The following is a 24765-nucleotide window of genomic DNA, read 5'->3' on the forward strand; positions in this document are numbered from 1 at the left end:
GAGAGCAACATGTATGGCCATTTACCTATGAGTTAAGCAATTTAAGGGTAGAGAGGAAAACAGAGGGTCAGCTGAAAACCTTTAGCTAGAATAACAACATGTATGATTTTTATCCAAATTGCAGCAATGACAACTGGTTTCCTAAGAGTAGTTACATAAAATGTGCCGTGGAGTCCTCAGGCATCCTGCAGAATTCAGACAAATGGTAGCATGCCTGCCAGGTCTAAGATTAGAAGCCATCCATGAATTAATCAGGTTTTCAAGCCTTCTACCCTTCCCCAAATCTGGGATAAGGCACAATACAATCTAGAAATTGAATTTCTTAAAAGGAAATTCATAAGTCACGTTAGCAAGATGTTATTGTATACCTATTATGTCTCAATAGTGTTGAAAGCCTTCCCTGAGAAAGGAAATAAATACTGGATTTGGCATGTTCTTCTCGCGGGAGTCTACATTCTTATTAGAAAGAAAAGACCTATATCCATGAGACAATGGAACTCAATCTCCTCTCTCGCTCCACACACCCTGGCTCCCTGTGCTCCACTTCCCTTGGCTTTTCTTCTATTCTCGGGAAGCACAGTGATCAGACCTCATGAACAGCGTTAGTCTGGAGAATTCCTACTTTTCTATTAGATCTCATTGTAAACGTTGTTTTCACAGGGAAATTTCCAGGCACTTACAGTTAACAGAAGTTACAATGATCCTTTCAGTTTTACTCCTTTGTAGGATCGTGCATTTTTATGCATTTTTTTATCCTATGCTTTCAAGTCATTTTTAAAAAAATATCCAGGGGTTGGGGATTTAGCTCAGTGGTAGAGCGCTTGCCTAGCGAGCGCAAGGCTCTGGGTTTGGTCCCCAGCTCCGAAAAAAAATAAAAGAAAAAAAATATCCACCTTCTAAATTAAGGACATGAATACTAGAGGACAGAGGTTGTCTGGTTTATTAGACATTGCATCCCTTTACCTTACATTATCATTTCTTTATATCAGTCCCATTGGCAACTACGGCTACATCATCCTTTCCTGTGTGCAGTACACTCTGTGAAGCACACTGTTTGCACTACTGTCAGTGTGGCTGACATTTCCTGAAACACTGCCATGAGCTGAGTTCCATATAACAACCATAAATGTCTCCACAGACTACTAACTGTCTTTAGGAGGCAACATTTTCCTTTATTTACATCAATAGCCCTGCACTAATAAGAGGTGTCATAGGTATTATATGAATAATTGATAAATGAGCTGATAATTGGTTTTAACTGTGTTCATTTTACACCAAGTGTGCTAATCTTAAATTGCCAATTTCATAATTTATCTAAGAAGTAAATGAAAAGAAATGTAGGCACATTTTGTTCAATTTCAGCATAATGTTTATAAATCTCTAGCAATTGCAATTCTGGATAAATATTACTGCCAGGCTATATGCAATAGATATAGATTACTGCTCCATTATACTTTATTCAGCAGATAAATTCAGCAGCAAAGCAGGACAATTTGTTGAATATTGGAAGTTTGAATCAGGGTATCACTATGTATCCCAGGCTGGCATAGAATCCTCTGTGTAGACCAGGTTAGTCCAGAACTTATCTTTGTCAGCCTCTCCAAGGTGATTTCTGGAATACTCACCTTCAAGACTAGTATACTGAGGAGATATATCTCACTTTGTCTAAATTGAGAAGGCAAGAGACCAAATATATTAAGATCAATTATCAGTCAGATTAAAATTGTTCTGTGGTTCAGTTCAAGTACACTGTTTAGATAAATGCCTCAGAATCCCTCAGTTCCTATGAATGTTAGGCAAGTATTTAGGGCAGAATAGAAAAGATCTTATGAACTATTGTAAGATACATATGAAGAAGGCATTCAATATCACAGTCAAAACATGTTACTAAAGGATCACTCTTAACAAACATGGTAGCTTCATACTTGAATATTCCTGCTCTTTACAGACATGAGAAATATGTACTTCACAAACCAATAAAGGGTTTGCTTTCATCTACTCAAGTTATTTCATTTTTAATCTTTTACATCGTAGGCAGCATAGTAAATAAGATAAATTAAATATAAAGCCATTAAGACCTTTAACACAACTATGTTCATAGAGAGATTTTTCCTTCTGACTTGTCTATATTTCTGATGACTACTTGCAAAACACATTAGAGATTATAACCCTAATAATTCATTCATTAGACAAGAAGAATATCAGGTCAATAGGATAACATCTACATGGCTATTTGAATTCAAAACATATATTTATAGTTTCAATGTACAAAGTGAAAATATGGTTCTATATTTTATAAAATTTTTGCCCCAAAATTCAATTGCTGATAATTTGAATTTGTACATCTCTAGTTTCAGTAATGGAAAAAAAACCCCTCAAATTCTGAATTTCCTGTAATCACTGGTAAACAACTAGTTTCGTATTCTTAAGTGATACTTACTTTAGGTACTTGAGAGTGTGGTATTATTTTCATTTATATTTTTCCTTAAGACCTTCATGTTTTGATAGGAAGGAAATAGCTCTGATTCCTGTGCTGGTAGGAGATCTTCACCCTTATCTAGGACCAAAACGCTGTGCCTTCGGGACACAGGCTAAATTTATACATACAGCTTCCTGCCTCTCTCCAGTACACTCTGCATCTCCTGCCTTCCTTTGCTCAACTCTTCTATAAATTCTGTTTTCTCCTTTCGTAAATAACATCTGAGTCTTTCCCTGATTTTAAAATGCAACGCACTTATTCAATGATATCTTCACTATCATTCTAATTGCAGGTGCTTTTTAGGTGTAGACTAGATTATGTGCCTGTTTACATTTATTTATTTAGTGTGTGTGTGTGTGTGTGTGTGTGTGTGTGAGAGAGAGAGAGAGAGAGACAGAGACAGAGACAGAGAGAAAGAGAGAGACAAAGAGAGAGAGACACAGACAGAGAGACACAGAGAGAGACAAAGAGACAGAGAGACAATAAAGACAAAGAGACAGAGACAGAAAGATTCCTTTTCATTAATTTCCAAAGGTCCTACTAAGACACAATCTTCACAAAGGAAAAGCATCTTCCCACTACTGGGGACTACTGCTTTCCAAACCTAACTGCTTCCCTCCCTTCACTATGCTGACTAATGAGTCAGAATGGTCAACTTGGCTCTTATGTGAACTGATGATTCTGTGATGGAAAATGATCTCTGGATTTTTACATGTATCAGTTTTCTTTGAAATAAATACATAAATAACCCCAACAAACAAATAAAAAAATCTTTCAATGACAATCCTTACATTAATTAAAATAAAAGGCGAACCCACACTATCAAAACCAAAAGCATATAGCAAACTATCATGAATTTAAATGAGCCAGTAAACTAGTAATCTAAAGTTGTCTAAATCTCTCCTGCTTACTTTCCTGCACTGTCTCCCTCCCTCCCTCCTCCATGTTTATGCTTTTTTCTTCTCTCTCTCTCTCTCTCTCTCTCTCTCTCTCTCTCTCCCTATCTCCCCTTTCTCTGTCTGCCTTTCTGTCTCTGTGTCTCTGACTCTCTGTTTCTGTTTTCTGTCTGTCTGTCTCTGTCTCTCTAATGCTCTCTCTCTCTCTCTCTCTCTCTCTCTCTCTCTCTCTCTCCCTCCCTCCCTCCCTCCCTCCCTCCCTCCCTCCCATCTGTCTTCCCTCTCTCTGTGTCCTAGGTTCTTACTTCTTTTGACCTTTCTTTCTACCCCTCTTCTGTCTGACAACCACCTTAGAACAGGCCTGAGGAGAAAGTGAAACTATCTTCTGTTTAAATCGGTGTTTCTTAAGTTACTCTTTCTTCATATCTAATGGGAAAGATTTCTCTTAGCTTTGGGGGAAGTGTTTTTTTTTCTTCTTCAGCCCGCTCTTCTCTGCAATCTAGATGAATTGCCAGGCAAGCACATTGTAACCTTGCTGAATTTGTCTATGAAAACACTCACATAAGCTTGGAATTATTATGCCCCTGGAGACTACCCTATTTTTTTTCTTCTTAATCAGACTTTTAGGTGCATAGTTAGTGCCTTGGGAAGGGGCAGAAAGAATTTGCAAGCAGAATAATATTGACTCACCAAGTATATTATTTCACACTTGAAAGAGAAATTGTAACTTAGTAACAATGAGATTTTTCCCTTGAGTGCTTTTGTAACTTTCTATCCCTATGCACAGACAGAGGGCTTCCAGGTAAGGGCCTGGGTTTGGGCAACATTAGTCCCTCACAGCTATTGCTGAGCTCTTAGGTCAAGAGAGAGATAATTTACGTCCATTTACCTGACACTTCATGTGGTCAAAAGCTACCATTTTACCCCCAGGAAGCCTGATCCCAATATGTTTGATAAATAGGCATGCTCAAAATACTTAGCACAGCTCTTACATGAAGTCAAGGGGAAGACTATAGGACCACAAGCTATCATAACATTTTCTAATCAATCTGTTTTTGCCAGACTTTCAGACAGACACTAGTATTGTGAAATCTTACAGAATGTAAAGGATTTGATAAAGAAAACGATCTGCATTCTGTAAATACAGCACGATAATATGGATTTCACACTTTTATATGCTTATAAAAATTCTGCTACTCATTGTCAAAAGAATATGTACTTAATACTTTTTTGTTCTTATTGCATAATTTTTTGGTGATTTAAGACATTCAAGCCAGTAAGAGGTAAATAGTTTTGAAAAATACTACCTTTTTGTTATTTATTGAATCCATGTCGTCATTCATGCTAGTAACATGTTCTGTCACTGAGCTATACTTGAAGACCATACTATAATATTTTTGATTTGAACAAACTATGAGAAATTCAAATAACAGTTATTAATCTTAACATGATGTTGCTTTGAGAAACATAAGAACTACAGACAATAACTGACTGCTGAACCGGGGCAATTTGATCATCGACAGGAATGAGCTTCTTAAATAGGCATTCCAGGCCCAAGTGGTCAGCACAAACAAATACACTTATGAATAACACAAAATGGACTCGGAGACACATACACGTGTGTGTGTGTTTATCTATCATGTATCTATGCATATGTACACACACACATAAATATATATGTGTATATATGCATGTGTGTGTATTTAAATTGTTTGTATGTGTGTTTATCACAATTAAAAAAGAGATCATGATTTGAGAGAGAGTAAATGGGCCACAAGATAAGTCCTATTTGCCCACAATACTGGGTAACATTACCCTATATTTGCCTTTACCTAAATTTACTAAAAGAGATCATGATTTGAGAGAGAGTGAATGGGTCACAAGATAAGTCCTATTTGCCCACAATACTGGGTAACATTACCCTATATTTGCCTTTACCTAAATTTACTAAGATTTGCTTAAAATAATCTAGAAGAAATTTTTGGAGGAGACAAGGTTTCCCTATGTAGCTCAGATGTCCTGGAAGTCACTCTTTAGACCAGGTGGGTCTTGAACTCAGATCCCCTGCCTGTGTCTCTCAAATGCTCACTTTAAAGTTGTATGTCACCATCACCTGACTTAGAAGCAAGGTTTAAAATCATGCAGGCTCTCTATCTATTCCTTCCTCTCTAATTATGTTTGAGACTTTGGATACATTTCCTCAGTAGCACCTTCTTTTATTTGTTCATTCAGTAAATGCTATTGAACACCCAAGCTTACAAAGTAACACTTTTCTAGATGCACGGAACAATGCATTTTCTCCACTCTTTAAGCTATCTTTCCAGAAAGAGCATTTTTAGTACATTAGGTTATTACAACAATCATATACGACCATGTCAGATAGCCAGAAGGCCTGAATTAGAGAATAATGTACAGTAAAAATTGAAAACAATGTAATTTATTGATGCCATGCAGAAAAAGATAGATTTTTAATGAGAAATATAAATGCAATGAGTTTAGCAATATTGATTTGAAGGGAATTCCCAAGCATATACCACAGAAATAGGGACTCTCTTTTGCTAAAGAGTAATTTTATATTTTCAAGATATAAAAAGAAAATAGGCCTTTTTGGATGAATGAGAGGATATTAAGAAGAGAAAAAGTCAATGTCATGTCTTATTCTCAAGAACGGTAGTGCCCAGTGGAAGTGAAGAGTCCAAGGAGTTGTTTCTTTGAAGGTTTGTTCCTAATTTTAATAATTTTTTTGACATTTGTCACCTTTATGTCTGAAACAGGAGAAACTCATGTGAAAGTAGGAGAATGACAACCAGTTTATTGTTGCAAAGCAGACTCTCTGGTCTTCCATAATGCTCAAACAATGAAAATCATCTAGGGAAGAATGATCTACCCCACTTCTCCAACCCCTTCATTCCAGAACACACACCCTATGAAATCAAGCACCAACTACTGATTCTTTCCATCTGTCTGTGTGGATGCAAGTTAGAGAGTTTGTTTATATCGCTCCAAGTGATGAGAGATTTATTGTATGTGTAGAGGCAGAAAAGTCCAATTTAATAGAAGCAGCAAAGGTTCTTCCTTCTGTGGGAGAAGCATTATTCCAGCTGCAGTAGCTGGTGTCCTTCGTTCAACAAAACACTCCGGTACTTACTTTAGCAATGAAAGGCCAAATCTTTCAACAGCTGAGCACAAATGCTGCTACTTGGGCAGAAGGATCAGTGAGTGTCACAATAAATCACATTTTACTGACCTTCAGCTTCATATGAGACCGACGGAGAGCGATGATCAGTCTATGAGTGAAGACAGCTCAAAGAACTTAATTCGGAAAGGTCAGAGGATAGAGAGGAAAATAGCAAGGCCTACAGGAGCCCATACTATAACCACTCCCTTGTCTGCTAAAATAGCAGCTCACATGCCCACACAATATGCTACCCTCCTGTTTTAACAATAATGTTTTAATTGGTTCTCTGAGAATTTCATTCAATGTGTTTTGATCATAATCACCTATATCCACTCCTACTCCAACTTTTCCAAGTTCTATCTCCAATCTGTCATCCACTCTGAACTTGGGTGTCACTCACTGGAGCATGTTCTACTCACAAGGGGCCTTACCCACAAAGATAACTGAGTCTTCTTCTCTTAGAGGTCATCAACTGTCAATAGCCATCCAGCCAATGGTGGATAATCCAGAGTCCTTTCCTCCTCTTACTGAAATTTTGACTGGCCTGACCTTATTCACACTTGAGTAATTGAATCAGTAGCCACAGTTGTTATGAATTCAGAGCACAATGGTCCTGTCATGGCAGCTGTCTTTTTATAGCCAATATTGGAGCCTCCAAATGAATACAGGACACAACTTCAGATTATACATTAGCATCACATTTATTTCTGTTTACATGGACATCACAAATTTACCTTTTATTTGTATTAATTTATGCCATTAGTACATTGTTGTGCAAATTACTGAGCTCATGAATTTGATTTGCTTGGATCTGAAGAAAAGATGGATTGTAGAAATATCAACAACAGTAATTAGTAAGGTTGAGATTCCGAAACACTTCCAGAAACAGAAAGAGCAGGTATTTCAAAATCATGGCTATTGAACCCTGAGTAACATTGTTTTGTAATAAATGTCTGGGATACTTGAGATTGCAACAAGCAAGAACACTTAAGGCACATCTCCTACTTGTTAATAGAATAAAAGGATTATAGTAGTTAGTGTATGATTCATTTCTATTTAGTTATGCACTGCTGAACAACAAAACGATATAGTTCCATGTTTAATTGGAAAGATAATTCATACAAGAAGAGGAAGCAGAGAAAGCATGTGGACAGCTCTGCTCGTTTACTGCTTTCTATTTATGGAAGGTAGCGTTTAAGTTTTAAGTTCTTCCACTGAGGCCATGAGGTTAGAGTACAAAATAGAATTGGGAGAAATTTGAGCAGGAAGAGGCCTTAGTGAGCACACAATGCAATTCTTTCAATTTGTAGATGGGAAGACTGAAATCCAAGGAGAGAAATTGACTGGATTGAGATCACACAGCTATTGCCCAGCAGAGGAGATCTTGGATTACTCAGTTCCAAGACAAAACTATCTTTATGCTGTGCAGCTACTTCACCAAAGAGAAATACAAGGAAATAAGATAGTAAGAATTAAGCTATGCGTTAAATAATAAAAGCAACAGATATTTTGCCCAATGGTAAATTGCTATACTAACTGGATCCTGTACTTTGCAACATTGAATAATTCATAAATTTGTTATCTTTATCTTTTTCCTTTCATGATTCTAAGGATGCATACAAGAAAAGGCCATCATCTTAAAAAAATAATCTATTTGCTTTTGATGTATCATTGTTTTGTCCATGTGTGGCTTTGTTCTTTGGGATTCTCTAAAAGATGCATTCATATTATTGTTAGATATTTCCCAGGAGAAATAACACATCCTTCTTTTTTTTTAATTTACATTTTACATGTTATCCCCTTTCCTGGGTTCTCCTCCAGAAACCTACTATACCACTCCACCTCCTGCTTCTGTGAGGGTGCTCCCTCACCACCCACTGACTCCTTCCCACCTCCTGCTCTGACATTCCCCTACACTTGGGGGTCCAGCCTTGGCAGGACCAAGTGCCTCTCCTCCCATTGATTCCTAACAAGACCATCCTCTGCTATATATCTGGTTGGAGCCATAGGTCCATCCCTGTGTTCTCTTGGGATGGTGGTTTTGTCCCTGGGAGCTCTGGGGGTTCTGGTTGGTTGATATTGGTGCTCTTCTTTTGGGGTTGCAAACCCCTTTAGGTACTTCAGTCCTTTCTCTAACTTCTACATTGGGGACCCTGTTCTCACTTCAATGGTTGGCTATGAGCATCTCCCTTCGTATTTGTCAAGCTCTGGCAGAGTCTCTCAGGAGACAGCTATATCACGCTCCAGTCAGCATGCACTTCTTGGTATCCACAATAGTTTCTTGGTTTGACTGTTGTATATGAGATGAACCCCAGGTGAGGCAGTCTCTAGACGGCCTTTCCTCAGTCTCTGCTCCACACGTTGTCTCCATATTTGTTCCAGTGAGCATTTTTGTTTCCCCTTCTAAGAAGGACTGAAGCATCCACATTTTGTTCTTCCTTCTTGAGCTTCATGTAGTCTGTGAATTGTACCTTGGGTATTCCGAACCTTTGGGCTAATACCTGCTTATCAGTGAGTGCATACCATTTGTGTTCTTTTGAAATTGGGTTACCTCACTCAGGATGATATTTTCCAGTTCCATCCATTTATTTGCCTATGAATTTCACGAAGTCATTGTTTTTAATAGCTGAGTAGTAATCCACTGTGTAAATGTTCCACATTTTCTGTATCCATTTCTCTGTTGAAGGACATCTGGGCTTTTTCCAGCTTCTGACTACTATAAATAAGGTTGCTATGAATATAGTGGAGCATGTTTCCTTGTTATATGTTGAAGCATCTTTCCGGTATGTGCCCAGGAGTGGTAGAGCTGGATTCTCAGGTAGTACTATGTTCAATTTTCTAAGGAACTGCCAGACTGATTGTGTAGTTCCTACCTGCCCTTTAACTCGTCACTTCTCAGATTTTAAAATCTCAGTAAAACTATGTTCTCTTTTTCAAAATGGAATGTCTACACATTATAGATGGCTGTTCTTTTTATGCCCAATACCTTTTACAAAAGACTTTTAACCCTCCTCTGCTCTTTGACTGAATGTATCAAGAACTTTTCATGCTTGCTGGCTAAATTTCTCTATGATGTCAGAGATAACTATTTTTTTTCCTTTGTTTGTTTCAGGGAAAGAACCTGCTGCCCACTGGAGATGAAGGCTGCAGAATCAGCTCAGAAAAACAGAAGTGAGATCTGAGGCCTTAGATTCCTTTATATTATCAATTATTGAAGAAAGAAACTCTACCAAGCTCAAGGAAAATACTAAAACTAAGAGAAAAATAATGACAAGGCATGCATTTGTAGGTCGCAACGAGTACAGTTAATTTGTTTGAAGGCATCAAGCTCTTTACTAAATGAAACAGGGACAGGCAAGGTTTTTGTTTTTTTTTTTACCTACATTTACAGGCAAAATTTCAGATGAAAATGTTCCTGGTTTTAAAATATGAAAGGAAAACTGAATTTTATTATCAGAGGGAAAAGATTAGTTAAGCCTATAATTTTGAATTTCCCATTAATTTCTTTCTGGAAAAAATGTTTGGCTATTATAACAAAGAGAAGAATGAAAGTAATACACAAAACACAAAAGATATAAATTACATGTCAAGTGCATTCATATTCAACATAAGTTGTAAATGACTATACTCATTTTAAAAAGTATTTTCAATAATCTATTTCTAAACATTAGTTCTTGGTTATTATTATTTTCAATTTTTTATTTCTATTTTTGGTTGAGCATCCAAAATGTGATTATTTTCCCACTGTTGGGACAGAAAACAGTGAGGCTGGTTGACTGATGTCTGTGTATCTGTTTTGTTGAGGGATTTTTTTGTCATTTTTTCTTTCTTCTTCTATTTTTTTATTATCAGAAAAATAAAGAGAACGAAGGAAAACAACCACCTTGGCACTGCCTGAACTGTCAGCATTCACATGAAAATTTCCTAAGGTTCTAAAGACTTGAAAATATCAAACTTGCATTAAAAATGGTTGATATTTAAGCCACAAACTGTGCCTAAACTTGCAAATATCAGCATTGAGACAGGGCTGGGACACAGACATTCCCAGTATGAGGCCACCACTGTTAATTACAGTGCACATGCATTTCAGAAGCACAGTTTGTTGCAGGTTTGCAGGTTAGTAGTAAGCCAACCTTGTTGGTATATGTGTTTTTAAATAGCCTAGCAACATACAGAAGACTTCACGTTTACTAACCAATAATTCTATATAAGGTTACAAGGATAACTATTTTGTTTTCATGGTATTTTATTTCTGGTACAAGTCTGTGGGAAAATTAAATGAGAACCTCAGCTTATGGATGAGGAAAACACAGATTTCAGGGCATCAGACTTTAGGTTACATGACTTTAAATATCTCTCCCATTTTGCTACTCTCCTTGTACATTTTAGTGGGTGGAGGCAAGTAGATTCATTTAATGGGCTTTCTGAAAACAACATTACATCAGTTGCCACATTGCTAATCTGAGAGAAAGTCCCAAGAGGAAGATTTGGATTCCTCTAGAGTTCTCTTGCGGTTTTCCTAGTTTATTTTAGAGGTCTCAGTAGGACCTTTGCATTAAATGAGCAAAAGAGATAGTGCTCTTTTGTCTCTAATACCAAATGCTGGGTAAATAGGTCGTTAAGTAGATACTTAGAGACAGGGATATAGATAGAAATAAAAATAAAAAGTTTCATAGATAGGTAGATAAATAGATGCATACATACATACATACATACATACATACATACATACATACATGATAGATAGTTTGAATGCGGACCAGCTGAATTATAAATGTTGCTGGATTATGGAGGGAAAACCCAAGCTAAGCTTCTCAGATATGATATGATCATTCCCAAACATGAAGAATTGATGGGATAACCAGTGCCTAACAACCTGAATATTAATCTTGAAATACTTAATGAAATTTGTTACCTCTAACAAATTGCATTTTCTCATGAAAAAGAAACCTTCAGTATCATTGCTGAATAGTCATCGTCCCATAAGTAGGCAAGAGTGCGAGAATATGGGGCATCTAATTCTATTACTTTCTTTATAAATGAGAATGGACACCGTTTGAAAAAGTTGAGATGAGGAGTACAATATAAACAAAAATTTAAAGTGAAATCTATCATCTCTGCTATTGAAACAATGAGAAATGATCAGTTACAAGAAAGATTTTTTTTTAAAGACACAAAAGACCTTGTAAAGGAATAAACTCACTTGGTAAAAGGAGCCTTCTGTTTCCATTAACAACTATTGGCAGCTGGGTAATGCAATAGAATATTAGAGGTAAGTATCTGCCTTTTTCTTTGTTCTGAATGGAGTAATGTGAAGCCAGAATTAACTACTAGTAATCCGTTTTCTATAACAATTTCTAATGTATAATGATAATAAAGATTAAAAGAAAAGGCACACCAATTTTTGATTCTGACATCACGGCATTCAAAATGCTTTTAGTCTTATCAATACTATATGTAGTAAAGATATGGTATAAAATGTATCTTATGGTTTCAGGAATTACCATTTCATGCAGGTTACACTGTTGCTTTTGTTTGATTGGTTGGTTTGGGATTTCTTTTCTTTTCTTTTTTTAAACTACTGAGAGTGTAGAATGTGTAATTAATTAAAGACAGCATTCAAATGGAAAGTAATAAGAAGTTTACTTTAAAACTGATTAATCAATTTTATGTTAGTCGTATGTGTGTTTGGTCTACCTTCATATCTGTGTACCCCATGCATGCCTGGTTCCCATGGAAGCCATAAGACGACTTCAATTTCATTGGAACTGGAGCTTCAGATGGTTGTGAGCCATCATGTGGATGACAGGAATCAAACTTTTTCTGGACAAGTCAGTGCCCTTAACAACTGGACCATCGACATGTCCTATAGTCCTTGTTTATTTAAATATTCACAAATATTCAATAACTACTGACAATGTTCTTGACTCTCTGTGATTCTGAGAATTTAGCTATCCAAAAACAAGAAAAATTCGCTATTTTGTAGAGCTTATACATTAGTCAGCAGACAGAAAATAAAAATTAGATGAATATATTAAAGGGAAATCATCTCTATCAGGAAACATGGTAGAAGAAATGGGAATTTCCTGGTTGTGGCAACGACTGAAGGAAGAAAAGGCGAGCAGGTTAGAGATGCGTTCTATGTGTACAAATCATCAGGCCTGATGAGCTTTAAAATACTGCAGGAAAGAAAATACCTCTGATGTTTTATGTCTGTTTTGCTTCATGAGATAAACGGTAGTCTTGACAGTAAGTATTAATTGTATCGTCCATTACCTTTATAGATGCAAAACTTATAGGGACAGTGAAACCTGAAGAAATGACTAATATCATTACTAAGAGTTAACCTTTGGATTCAGACCTATACAAAGCTTATACCATTACAATTCCGGTTCCCATGAATTGTAACTTCTATGAATAAACTAAATAGCTCTTGAGGACAATTGAATAGTCTTAGTACCATTTTTCACAATAAGAACTCCAGAAGGAACAAGAGGGTTCCTAACTAATAACAAGAGAACTAGGCAATTATTGTGATTTTTCTTCAGCTTGTGGAGTGGATGAGAATTGTGATTTTCCAGAGATAAAGCATTGCCCTGGATTCCACAATACTCATACTTCAGCAGAGAAGGATGTGATGCAGCCATCACAGTATGCCAGGCCCAGCCATCCCACTGATCCTCAGGGAATGGTGGAGGAGGCGGTGTTGAAGACTACTGGGGAAAGTGGGATGAAATGGTATCCACAAACATTCCCAGATGGCAAAACAGTCAGACAGAATCTTAAAGAAAGAAAACAAAATCATTGGGCTGAGAACAGCTTGTACCAACGAATAAGAAAAATATATTTGAAAGGGTGTAAACAGGTTCCATCTGGGACGAGGCTGGAAGCAGGGAGAGATTTCGGAGGAAGGGTGGGGTGGGAACAGCTGGGGAGTTATTTAAAAGTCAGAGGAAGGGGAGTGGCAAGACTCATTTGCACTTGTGAAGCACCCATAGCACTCAATTTGGAGAACGTGTTAGAACAAAAGTGGGAAGTAATAGGTAAAGAGAAGAGAATGTTTTAGTGATTATTAGAACTGGGGACAAAGAGGCAACTGTGAAGTCATGACAGTGACGAACACCTAATGATCAGAAGAGTACAGAACTTCTGCTTCCAATTTTACTGTGTCCTTTTACGTTTGGTATATATTCTGCTCAGAAACACCACTTTAATTCTCAAAATTTTCAACTAGAAGCAAAAATAGTAATAAGTTAATCAATGAATACATATCAAAGTCTTTTTACCAACTTGCTATAGGTAAGGGAGTAAAAATTCCACTTGGAAGAGTTATAACATAAAAGTTTGGTACATGTTTATTCTGGCAATCATTTTAAATGCCCTTAAAGAAGTCAAATATGTCAAATTATTTATGAATAAAGGTAGATGAAGCTGTATAAACCAGTGAAAATGTAAATAAACATTTTCTGTATGTTTTCCAAGGTATAAATCATATGAGCCCTTACTTTCATTTAAATACAAAAAGAACAGTAATAGACGTATCTATATTCAAATTTATTATTTTGGGGTGGGGAGATGACCCAGAGGTTAAAGCACTTGCCACACGAACACTAGGATTGGATTTTATATGCCAGGATACATGAAAACATCAGATGAGAAAGGCTGTCGGCCTCTATGTCGGCCTGAAAAGTAAAAACGTGGGATTCCCCAATCCGAGAGAGCTTATCCACCCAGAGGAATCAACAAGGCCCGATAGCTGGTCTCCCTACACCATTTGCTGAAAACGTTTTAATGTTGCTTTGGTCAGGTGTTTTGTCAGTGCTATGAAAAAAGGAGCTAACGCATGCATTCTAGGTAGTTTATTTTCCAAAGCTTCCCAGAATTTCTTCTGAATTAAATTCTGTCAATTTTGCCATTTGATATGGAATTTCGTATAAAGTAGTTTACTTAGCATACTCTTAACACTTCTTTACTGGAATCAGAAATGAAGAAAGGAAACAGATCCCCAAAACCACCAACAGCAACGAAAACACAGTGCAGAGCCTTTGGCTTCCCGGATGCTCAAGATGGGAAAGGTGAATGCTTAGCGTTAAACGTGTCACGTATGCCACCTACTCAGGGAACACTGTGGAGAAGGGCCATAAAGACTAAGAGAGACAACAGAGAGAATGGCTGTGCAATTTCCATGTTGGCATAACACAGCCATTTCAATCGCAATCTAAGAGGAGTTAAGCTTGCTTGCACTGAATCTGTACAAAGGTAGGCATGTTCTTAGGTAAGCTTGAACAAGGAACGAGTTAAAGACTCATACCCACGACTCATAGACTACGGGCTCATGGGACGTTCTGAGTGAGGCAGTCATTATGCATTCATAGATGAGACCATCATCTCAAATGAAAAATTTGAAGTTCATAGTCACACACAAACTCTTAGTTAAAAATCAATGAGTCAAAAGACACAATATCAAGACATGAATATAAGTAAAGTATATAAATATACCTTATATTTATAAAAATAAAAAAGCAAATAAAATATATAAGTAAAAAAGGAGTGAAAGGTGACAGGGTTTGGAACAGGGATATAGAATGTTGAAATAAGAGTATCTGAGTGTTACTAATTATATGCATAATATGTATGAAAATATCATGAATGTTGAGAGATAATTTTTTTTAAGATTAAAAATCTTTAATTCTTTGGGAAGAAAACCAGAATGTGTGAGGATGGAATGGATGTTGACAGTTTCCTTTGCCTTACAGAAGCTTTGCAATTTTATGAGGTCCCATTTGTCAATTCTTGATCTTAAAGCATAAGCCAATGGTGTTTTCCTCAAAAAAGTTCCTCCAGTGCCCATGTGATCGAGACTCTTCCCCAATTTTTCTTCTATTTGTTTGAGTGTATCTCGTTTGATGTGGAGGCCCTTGATCCACTTGGACTTAAGCTTTGTACAGGGTGATAAGATTTGCATTCTTCTCTTCTTCTTCTTGTTTTTTTTTTTTAGGAGGAAAATAAAACTGATTTTATTGATAACCATTTGTCTTACACACAGACAAACAGCTATAGGGATATGTGCTCTAGAGCTCATTCTGTTCCATGGCATCAATTGATCTGTAAAGCTTTAGTTAATTAAACAATTAATTAACCAATAAATTAATAAGTATTTGAATTATTAATTATGTATTAAATAATTATCAATTAATTAATTATTAGTTCTGGAGAGTACGTGGAGATTCATGTATGCTAGGCAAATGCTCTACCAATGAAAAACACCCCCAGGCCAATTTCTTCTATGCCTTTAAAGGGTATTCTCTTCACAATTGTCTTTGTAATACCTAAGGTTAGGATTTATTGCCAGTGAATTTGCATTCTTCTACATGCTGACCTTCAGTTGAACCAGTACCATTTGCTGAAAATACTATCTTTTTTCCATTGGATGGTTTTAGCTCCTTCATCAAAGATCAAGTGTCCATATGTGTGTGGGTTCATTTCTGGGTCTTCAATTCTATTCCACTGGTCTACCTGCCTGTCTCTGTACTGATATCATGCAGTTTTATCATTCTTGTTCTATAATACTGCTTGAGGTCAGGGATGGTGATTCCCCCAGAAGTCCTTTTATTGTTGAGGATACTGTTCCCTATCCTGGGTGTTTTGTTCTTCCAAATGAATTTGCAAATTGCTCTTTCAACTCTATGAAGAATTAAGTTGGAAATTTGATGAGGATTGCATTGAATTTGTAGATGGCTGTTGGCAAAATGACCATTTTTACTATATTAATCCTGCCAATCCATGAGCATGGGTGGTCTTTCCATCTTCTGAGATCTTCAATTTCTTTCTTCAGAGACTTGAAGTTCTTATCATACAGATCTTTCACTTGCTTGGTTAGAGTAACAAAACAGAAACCAACAGATTGGGAAAAGATCTTTACCAATCCTATGTCTGAGAGGGCCAATATCCAAAAATATACAGAGAACTCAATGAGTTAGACTGCAGAGGGCCAAATAACCCTATTAAAAATGAAGTATAGAGCTAAACAAAGAAATCTCAGCTGAGGAATATCGAATGTCTGAGAAGTACCTAAAGAAATGTTCAATATCCTCAGTTGTCAGGGAAATGCAAATTAAAACAACCCTGAGATTCCACTTCACACCAGAGTCAGAGTGGCTAAGATCAAAAACTCAGGTGACAGCAGATGCTGGCGAGGATGTGGAGAAAGAGGAACACTCCTCCATTGTTGGTGGGATTGCAGACTGGTACAGCCACTCTGGAAATCAGTCTGGACATTCCTCAGAAAATTGGACATTGAACTACCTGAGGACCCAGCTATACCTCTCATGGGCATATACCCAAAAGATGCCCCAACATACAACAAGGACACATGCTCCACTATGTTCATCGCAGCCTTATTTATAATAGCCAGAAGCTGGAAAGAACCCAGATGCCCTTCAACACAGGAATGGATACAGAAAATGTGGTACATCTACACAATGGAATATTACTCAGGTATCAAAAACAATGACCATGAAATTAATAGGCAAATGGACGGAACTGGAAAATATCATCCTGAGTGAGGTAACCCAATCACAGAAAAACACACATGGTATGCACTCACTGAAAAGTGGGTATTAACCCCAAACCTCGAATTACCCAAGATAAAATTCACAGACCACATGAAGCTCAAGAGGACAACCAAAGTGCAGATGCTTCAGTCTTTCTTAAAAGTGAACAAAAATTATTCATAGGAGGGGATATGGAGGCAAAGTTTGGAGCAGAGAATGAAGGAATGGCCATTCAGAGCCTGCCCCACATGGGGATACAGCCCACATATATAGCCACCAAAACTAGATAAGACTGATGAAGTTAAGAAGTGCTTGCTGACAGCAGCCGAATATAGCTATCTACCATAGCATGTCAAATACAGAGGCAAATGCTAGCAGCAAACCACTGAACTGAGAACGGGACCCCCCATTAGAGGAATTGGAGAAAGGATTGAAAGAGATGAAGGGGCTTGCAGCCCCATAAGAACAACAATGTCAACCAACCAGAGCTCCCAGGGACTAAACCAGTACCCAAAGACTGTACATGGACTGACCCATGGCTCCAGCTTCATATGTAGCAGAGGATGACCTTGTTGGGCACCAATGGAAAGAGAAGCTCTTTGTCCTGCCAAGACTGGACACCCAAGTGTAGGGTATTGACAGGGTAGGGAGAAGGGGCTGTGAATGGGGAGGGGAACACCAGTATAGAAAAAGGGGAAGGGGATGGGATAGGGTGTTCATGTCCGGGAAAACGGGAAATTGAATAACATTTGAAATGTAAATAAAAAATATATCCAATAAAAGAAAAAACACACAAAAAGAAAGAAAAAGAAAAGTAAAAAGAAATGAATAACTACAAGCAAACCCAATCAGAACCAACACTCAGGAGGTTAGGATTTGTACATTAATCAAGACTGGGTTTGGGTCCTTGGCTTCTTTTTTTTTTTTTTTTCTTTCTCCTCTGTACAATTTCATGTCATATTGAAAACTAACAAACATTTAAATTGAAATTACTCATGTCATCTAATTTACCCAAAGATGAAAAGTGGTCATTCTCAGGAAGAATTCCCTCGATGTAAAAATGGAACCAGCCCTAGGAAGTACACTGCAACCAACTGATCAACTGCAGGGCATTGCCAATCAGGACACCTTGCAAACCAGGAAAAAAAAGTGGTCCATGTGCCCCTGTGCATTCATTAGATCTGAAGCAACAGTAATTTTCTTGATAGGCTGTGGTATCAGACTGTGGAACTGCAAATTAGCCATCCCCTAGAGAAGGATGAATAACTCAGTTCACCACAATAGTTAAAACAGCTGCATGCAACATAGCCCAGTACTTTCCCCCAAAGAGCTGAGTTCTTAAAATTCCATTTAAAAACCTTAACCTTCCTTCTGAATGTTCTGTTTGCACAGTAAATGAAAGTTAAAATTGTACAGGTCTACCTCATGCTTCCTTTTTATTTTTCCTCTTTAAAAAGGAGTTTGATTATAGTTTTTAATAACCTAACGACTGGCAAGAGAAAGCGAGGCGTGTGCTATACATGCTGGTCAGTTTCCCCTTTGGAAGCATCTGATCTTATTCTGTGTCAAGCTCTGCCTGTCCATGATGTTATTTTTAAACCTTGAAGAAGGAGGAAACCGATTGATCTTAAATGATTTCTAAAAACCTATTTCCCCCATACTTTGCCCATTATAAGCCATAGGGATCAACCTGCCCCCTACTGATAAACTCCATAGTTTGAAAACACTAATCAAACAAGATAGTGAAATGATCAAAGCGTAGTAGTCTGGTCCCTCCATTCAGTGTGGGACACATCTGTGAACTGAAGAAGAGCAGGAGATTCCAAATACAGACCAAAAGAACTCTTTTAAAGCATTTCTTTTGTACTGGGAAATTTGTTCATTTTGACTATATATATATATATATATATATATATATATATATATATATATATATAACCAGGAGTGCTAAAAGCCTAATAAATTCCTTTGATCTGGACATGGCAAGTTCTTAAAGAGAAAGTCTCAAAGGTCGCAGACTGTCTGCTGGTCTCTGAAAATTAGAATAAAAAAATTCCATCACCTATTTCTTCCCCTCCCTCCTACCCACTACCCTAATGTGCTGTATATTCTATCCATCTTGGTGAAATAGAAACTACCACTAATGATTTAAGTAAGATCTAAAGCTACTCAAATATTTTTAGGTAAACATACAGAACTCCCTTAACATTTGCCTCTCCAAGAGACAAAGGTCTCACGAATAGATGCTACTAGAAACATATACAGGAGGCACTCAGATCATTTCCCATAATGGGAGGATCTGTAAACAGGCAACCAATCTTACATACTGGGGTCAATAGGTGGCTCAATGGTATGACACTTGCCTATCCTATGTGAGAGACTGGGTTCTGTCCTGAAAGCAAGCAAACAAACAACAACAACAACAACAACAACAACAACAACAACAAAAACAACAAACATCTCTGTTGAGGTTTGGTCCTTTGCTACTTATTGTAATGCTAAGTGTGGGCCCACAAGACCTGGTTGTCCCAGAAACCAGACAGTCCTCATGTACACCTTGGTCCTATTATTTCTGACTGGTACATAAAGATGCCAACAACGAATAGCTGGGCAGAAGCGACATAGTTGTGCTTTAGGTTTCCCCAGGCTTGGGAGTTGGAGATAAAATGACAAGAGGGAGGAAGGTGCAGGAGCAGGAGGAGGAGAAGCCGCCATGGGTTAGGAGTCAAGAGGACAAAGCCCTGAAGGCTGGCTAATTGGACTTAAGACCAGCACAGATAAAACATAGTAATAACTCGGGGTTATCAATAGGAAAGTAGAATCTAACAGCATGAACAGTAGTAGATCTGCCCAGCTCCTGTGCTGATTAACGCTTTCATCTGGGAACTAAAGATCAAAGGTGGAGTAGAAATCCCAGATTACAATGAACTAATTTTGATAACAAATCTCAAATATGCCTAAGTGCCGAATGGATCGTTTAAATTTCAGGTAACCCAAAACACCTTCATGAGGAAATGAATGCTCTTACTAGAAACCGAGGGCACCACTGATTTTGAGCTTGGAATCTAACCCTGTCCCACAGTAAGAAATCTATCGGGGATGATCAGGGTACCATATTGTCCCACAGTAAGAAATCTATCGGGGATGATCAGGGTACCATATTGTCCCACAGTTAGAAATCTATCAGGGATGATCAGGGTACCATATTGTCCCACAGTAAGAAATCTATCAGGGATGATCAGGGGTACCATATTGCAACTACATGGTTATAGGAGCGTCAATACCTACCAGCAAGCTTATAAACAGATGCCTTCACACAGAGTGGGACCATCATCCAATCCTAGCACCCGTGAGGTAAGAAGAAGAATATGACAAGTTTGAGGCTGCAGTGAGCTACCTAGGTAGAATCTCTCCAAAATTAACAAAACCAAAATAAAACACCCATCCTCAACAAAGCCAACTAGAAAGAGCAAAGAAACAGGAAATAATTCTAATCAAATAATTTGTTCGCTTGGGTCCAGACCCTTCTTTAAAATGGAGTCAATTTCTGCCAGTTACTGGAGCATTATTTTATTTCAAGGTTGTTTTAGTGACCTTTCTACAGTATAGAATTTGGCGGTTTTTGATAATTATCAGACCTAAGTGTGATGTAGCTTCTTAAATTTAATCCCTATTATGCTTCTATATTCCTAAATGCTATTTTCTCATGTTATTAAAAAAAGAAAAATCAATGAGGAGAGATTATCTAAGTAAAAATAATTACTGAGATTTAAGTTTAGATTCGATTTTTGTTTGTGTTGTCTCCTGCCATGTCACCTTGAGAATTCAATGAGAAAAAATGGAACAGTTCTGTAGACAACCAAGACTAATAAAACCTAGCCATCCACTAATATAGGACTGAATTTACAAAGGATATGTGTAACATCTTTATCAAAGGAAAATAGTAGAATTACAAAAGAGCCACGACTTCAAGAAAAAAAAAACATTGTATACACAGTGGTTACCAGTACTACAGTATGGACATATTTAGAAACTTTCACATTAAGCCTACTTTTATGTATCTAATATTATGTCATTCAGTTTCACCTAACTTATAAGGAAAAGGAGAATCATTAAAAGAATTTTAAGTTGATCCACAGTTTGATGGTAGTTTCAAATTAGAGCCCTTAACTGTAAGACATGTAGACTTGTGGATACATGTATAAATGAACAGATTGCAGAATGATGGATTAGAAAGTCACTGCAACCATCCAGGAATGTTCTCTCAAACATTTGGGAATTGTATCATAATCTTTCCTTAAGTATTCTAAAGCTTTAAATAAACTATTATGATGAAAGACACTAAAATAGGCCTAATAGTTTTATTTATTCTAGATTTACTTTTATTGGTTTTGAAAGATAAATAAAATCTTCACCTGCTACAAAGAAATTGACAAAAACACACAGATATAAAAGGGTCAAGTTTACAACTTGATTTTATGACTGGCAAATGTAACTCATTTATTAATATATAAGATACAATGGTGTGTTTGTGAGACATTTTAGTATATAGCAGTGTTTCAAAATGCATCAAAGACACAGTAGAGACAGATGTTTGAACTGTGGTATATGTAAGAATAGGATGAGTAAATCCAGAAACTACATGGTAAAGGACCAGTTACCATGAAGAAAGAGGCCTCATGAATAAAAACGAGAACACACTCCAAAAACAGTGCAAGTGGAGAGCTTTTAACCAGTTCCAAAATCCCAACATGATAAACTGTTATAAAAGTAAATCATTGAACTCCATTTTCTTTTTTTCCTTCTTTTTCATTGGATATTTTATTTATTTTTATTTCAAATGTTAACCCCGTTCCCAGTTTCCCCTCCAGAAACTCCCTATACCATCCTCCCTCCCCCTCCTGCTTCCACATCCACCTACTCACTCCTGCTTTATAGTCATTGACTAAGAAAGTAAAAGAATGAAGACCACCCCAAATGCATCTATCAGTGCTGCCGGTTAGGCAAGTTTGTAGAGCATTATGTTCATCAGTAATTTGTATAAATGGACCCTGCTGTTGAATTTTCTGTTGATTGTGCCTTGGTTCTTCCTTCTTAGAGGATTAAAATATTTAACTTTACTATTTTAATTGATGGGGCCTATAGGCCTATAATAGAAAGACTTTGAACCTTTTAAAGAGATTTAACTTTTTAAAATATTTGAATCTTTAAAGACTGTGAGGCTTTTAAATTTTGAAATATGTTTATGGTAAAATAGCACTATTACTATGAGATCTTGGGAACAAGCATGTAGGAAGGGATTTGGCTTAATAATTACATGTTGGTTTGCAGATGAACATGGATTTAATTGTCTTAATGGACATGGATTTAATTGTGTCAAGTCCTGTCATCTTGACACAAGGTACAATCATCTGGGAAGAAGAAGAAAGGAAATTCAATTGAGAAAATGACTTCATCCAGAATGGCTATAACCCTGGAATCTCTGAGTCTGTAGGTCATTTCCTAGATTAGGTATTGATGTGATTGGATCAACCACACAACAGGTGGTACTACAATTGGACAAATGGTCCTCAACTATTTAAGAAAGGCTGGGCAAGCCATGATAAGGAAGCCAGGAAGCAGCATTTCTCCATGGCTCCCACTCTGTTCCTGCCTTTAGTTTATTGCATTAAGTTCCTGCTTTAACTTCCAACAATAATGCCCATCAATAACAGATTGTAACTTGCAATGTGATGTAAACCATTTCTTATTCAAGTTTTCTTTGATTTAAGTTTCAACAAAAATAATAGAAACCCCAAGAGAGATGTACTAAAAGGTATGACCATAAACACTATAAATGATCTATAAATGTGTAAAAAAATAAATACAGAACACCATGCTCTTTGATTGTCCCTCATTTACCATTAAAATCATCACTCAGTCTGTTAACAAATAGGTTTAAACCATTACAGTTGATTATGTAAAGAATGGAAAACTTAAAATATCCAAGACCCTTGACAGCACAACTAGGTATGAAATACATCTATGAAATTTTCGCTAGCACTCTGGGTATTAAGTAAGATAAGAATAAAAATTATATCTGAGAGAGGGAAATATAAAAGTTTCACAACAACACTCTAGTTCATAGTCACTAAGCTTAAATGACTCTCTCTCTCTTTCTCTCTCTCTCTCTCTCGTGTGTGTGTGTGTGTGTGTGTGTGTGTGTGTGTGTGTGTGTGTGTTGTTCCTAGGTTTCTCTAGGTCATCCATTTTACTGCAACGTAGATGACTTGACTTTCTCATCATCATCCTCTATTTGTTATTTGACTCTGCCTGGCACCCGTGACTCATGACTTGACTAAAAATAGGAAAGAACTCAAAGAGAACGTTTGTGTCACTTCACACATATCTGTGCTTCTAGCAGATAGTATTGCTTAACTCTTTATGCTAATGCTGGAATGAATATGTTCTACTTTTCTGCTGCTGAAATCGAGGCTATCACTCAGCTGTTAACACCTATCATCATTGTAGTACCACATTTTTCTTGCAATTGCTTGTACTCTATCAGTTTACAAACACATTTGACTTTTTGCCTTTAAAAACCCCTTCATTGACTTTAATTCTCTTCTAGAGAATGCATAGTTTCCCACCCCTCTTGCCGCCTGTCTCTCTTCTGTCTCTCTGTCTCTCTCTGTGTCTCTGTGTCTCTGTCTCTTTGTCTGTCTCTGTCTCTCTGTCTCTGTCTCTGTCTCTGTCTCTCTCCAATTCCCTTTGTCACAAAACTCCATAAAATAGTAATTATTACCCATTCCATAGTTTCCCCATTTCTGTTTCCTTAAATTCAGTCTGATGAATCTCTTTCTACTTAAAATGTCTATGTTTCCCAACGGTCCTCCTCCTGGGCCTACCAAATACTTTTGCCTCTTCCTCTTACAAAAGAATCCCGCAAACCAGTACCTGACAGGTCCACTTTTTGTCCAAGTCTCACACATGTCCTGCAGTAATGATGAATTCATTGATACACATTGTTTGCTAGCCTTTATGATATACACACAGTGCTTAACTCAGTCCCAATGTGCCCAGTATTGACCCCAAATGTTTATTAGGAAACAAGCAAATCTTTGGTTGGAATGGTACGGTATGCCTGACCCTGATCTAGGTCATAGACACTGCACTCAAGAGGCAACTAAGTTGACAGAGGCTCCCTCTCAATGAACAGGTACTATTTAAGATCCCCTTCTATTCATTTACCCATTGGTCAACACCGCCTTATAAGGAAGAAAATCTTTGCAAGATACACAGTAGAAACTTAAGCCACAAAAGTGACACCATCATCTTTTTTGCTGATAAACTTAAAGGCTATTTGTTGTTGTTTTTGCTGGCTCATGCCATGCTCATGCTACAGAGATATGTGATAGCCATGATCTTTCCATTATGTTTGAAGCATTTTTTGTCATTTGACACTTGGCCTTTATGATTTATTATTTTTTTCCTCCAAATATTGCAGATTTTCTTGTTTAAAAGTTTTGCCTCACCATGCAAGTTGTCCTAAAGTTGTAGCATAAAAGTAATTACAATTACTTCCTCCAAAATTCCTTCTCCCTTTACACAAGAGTTTTCTTGCTATATCAATTCCAATCGGAAAACCTGCTAGCATTTTCCATATAAATATTTATTCTT

General features: G+C 37.1%; 1 protein-coding gene across 4 annotated transcripts in view; it reads right to left on the reverse strand.

Moving 5' to 3' along the window:
- Cadm2 (cell adhesion molecule 2) overlaps window positions 1-24765 on the reverse strand; it is a 977017-nt gene that overhangs the window by 347413 nt on the left and 604839 nt on the right. The window lies entirely within an intron of this gene.

Source organism: Rattus norvegicus, chromosome 11, assembly GCF_021556685.1.
Source record: "Rattus norvegicus strain SHRSP/BbbUtx chromosome 11, alternate assembly SHRSP_T2T, whole genome shotgun sequence".
NCBI lineage: Eukaryota > Metazoa > Chordata > Mammalia > Rodentia > Muridae > Rattus > Rattus norvegicus.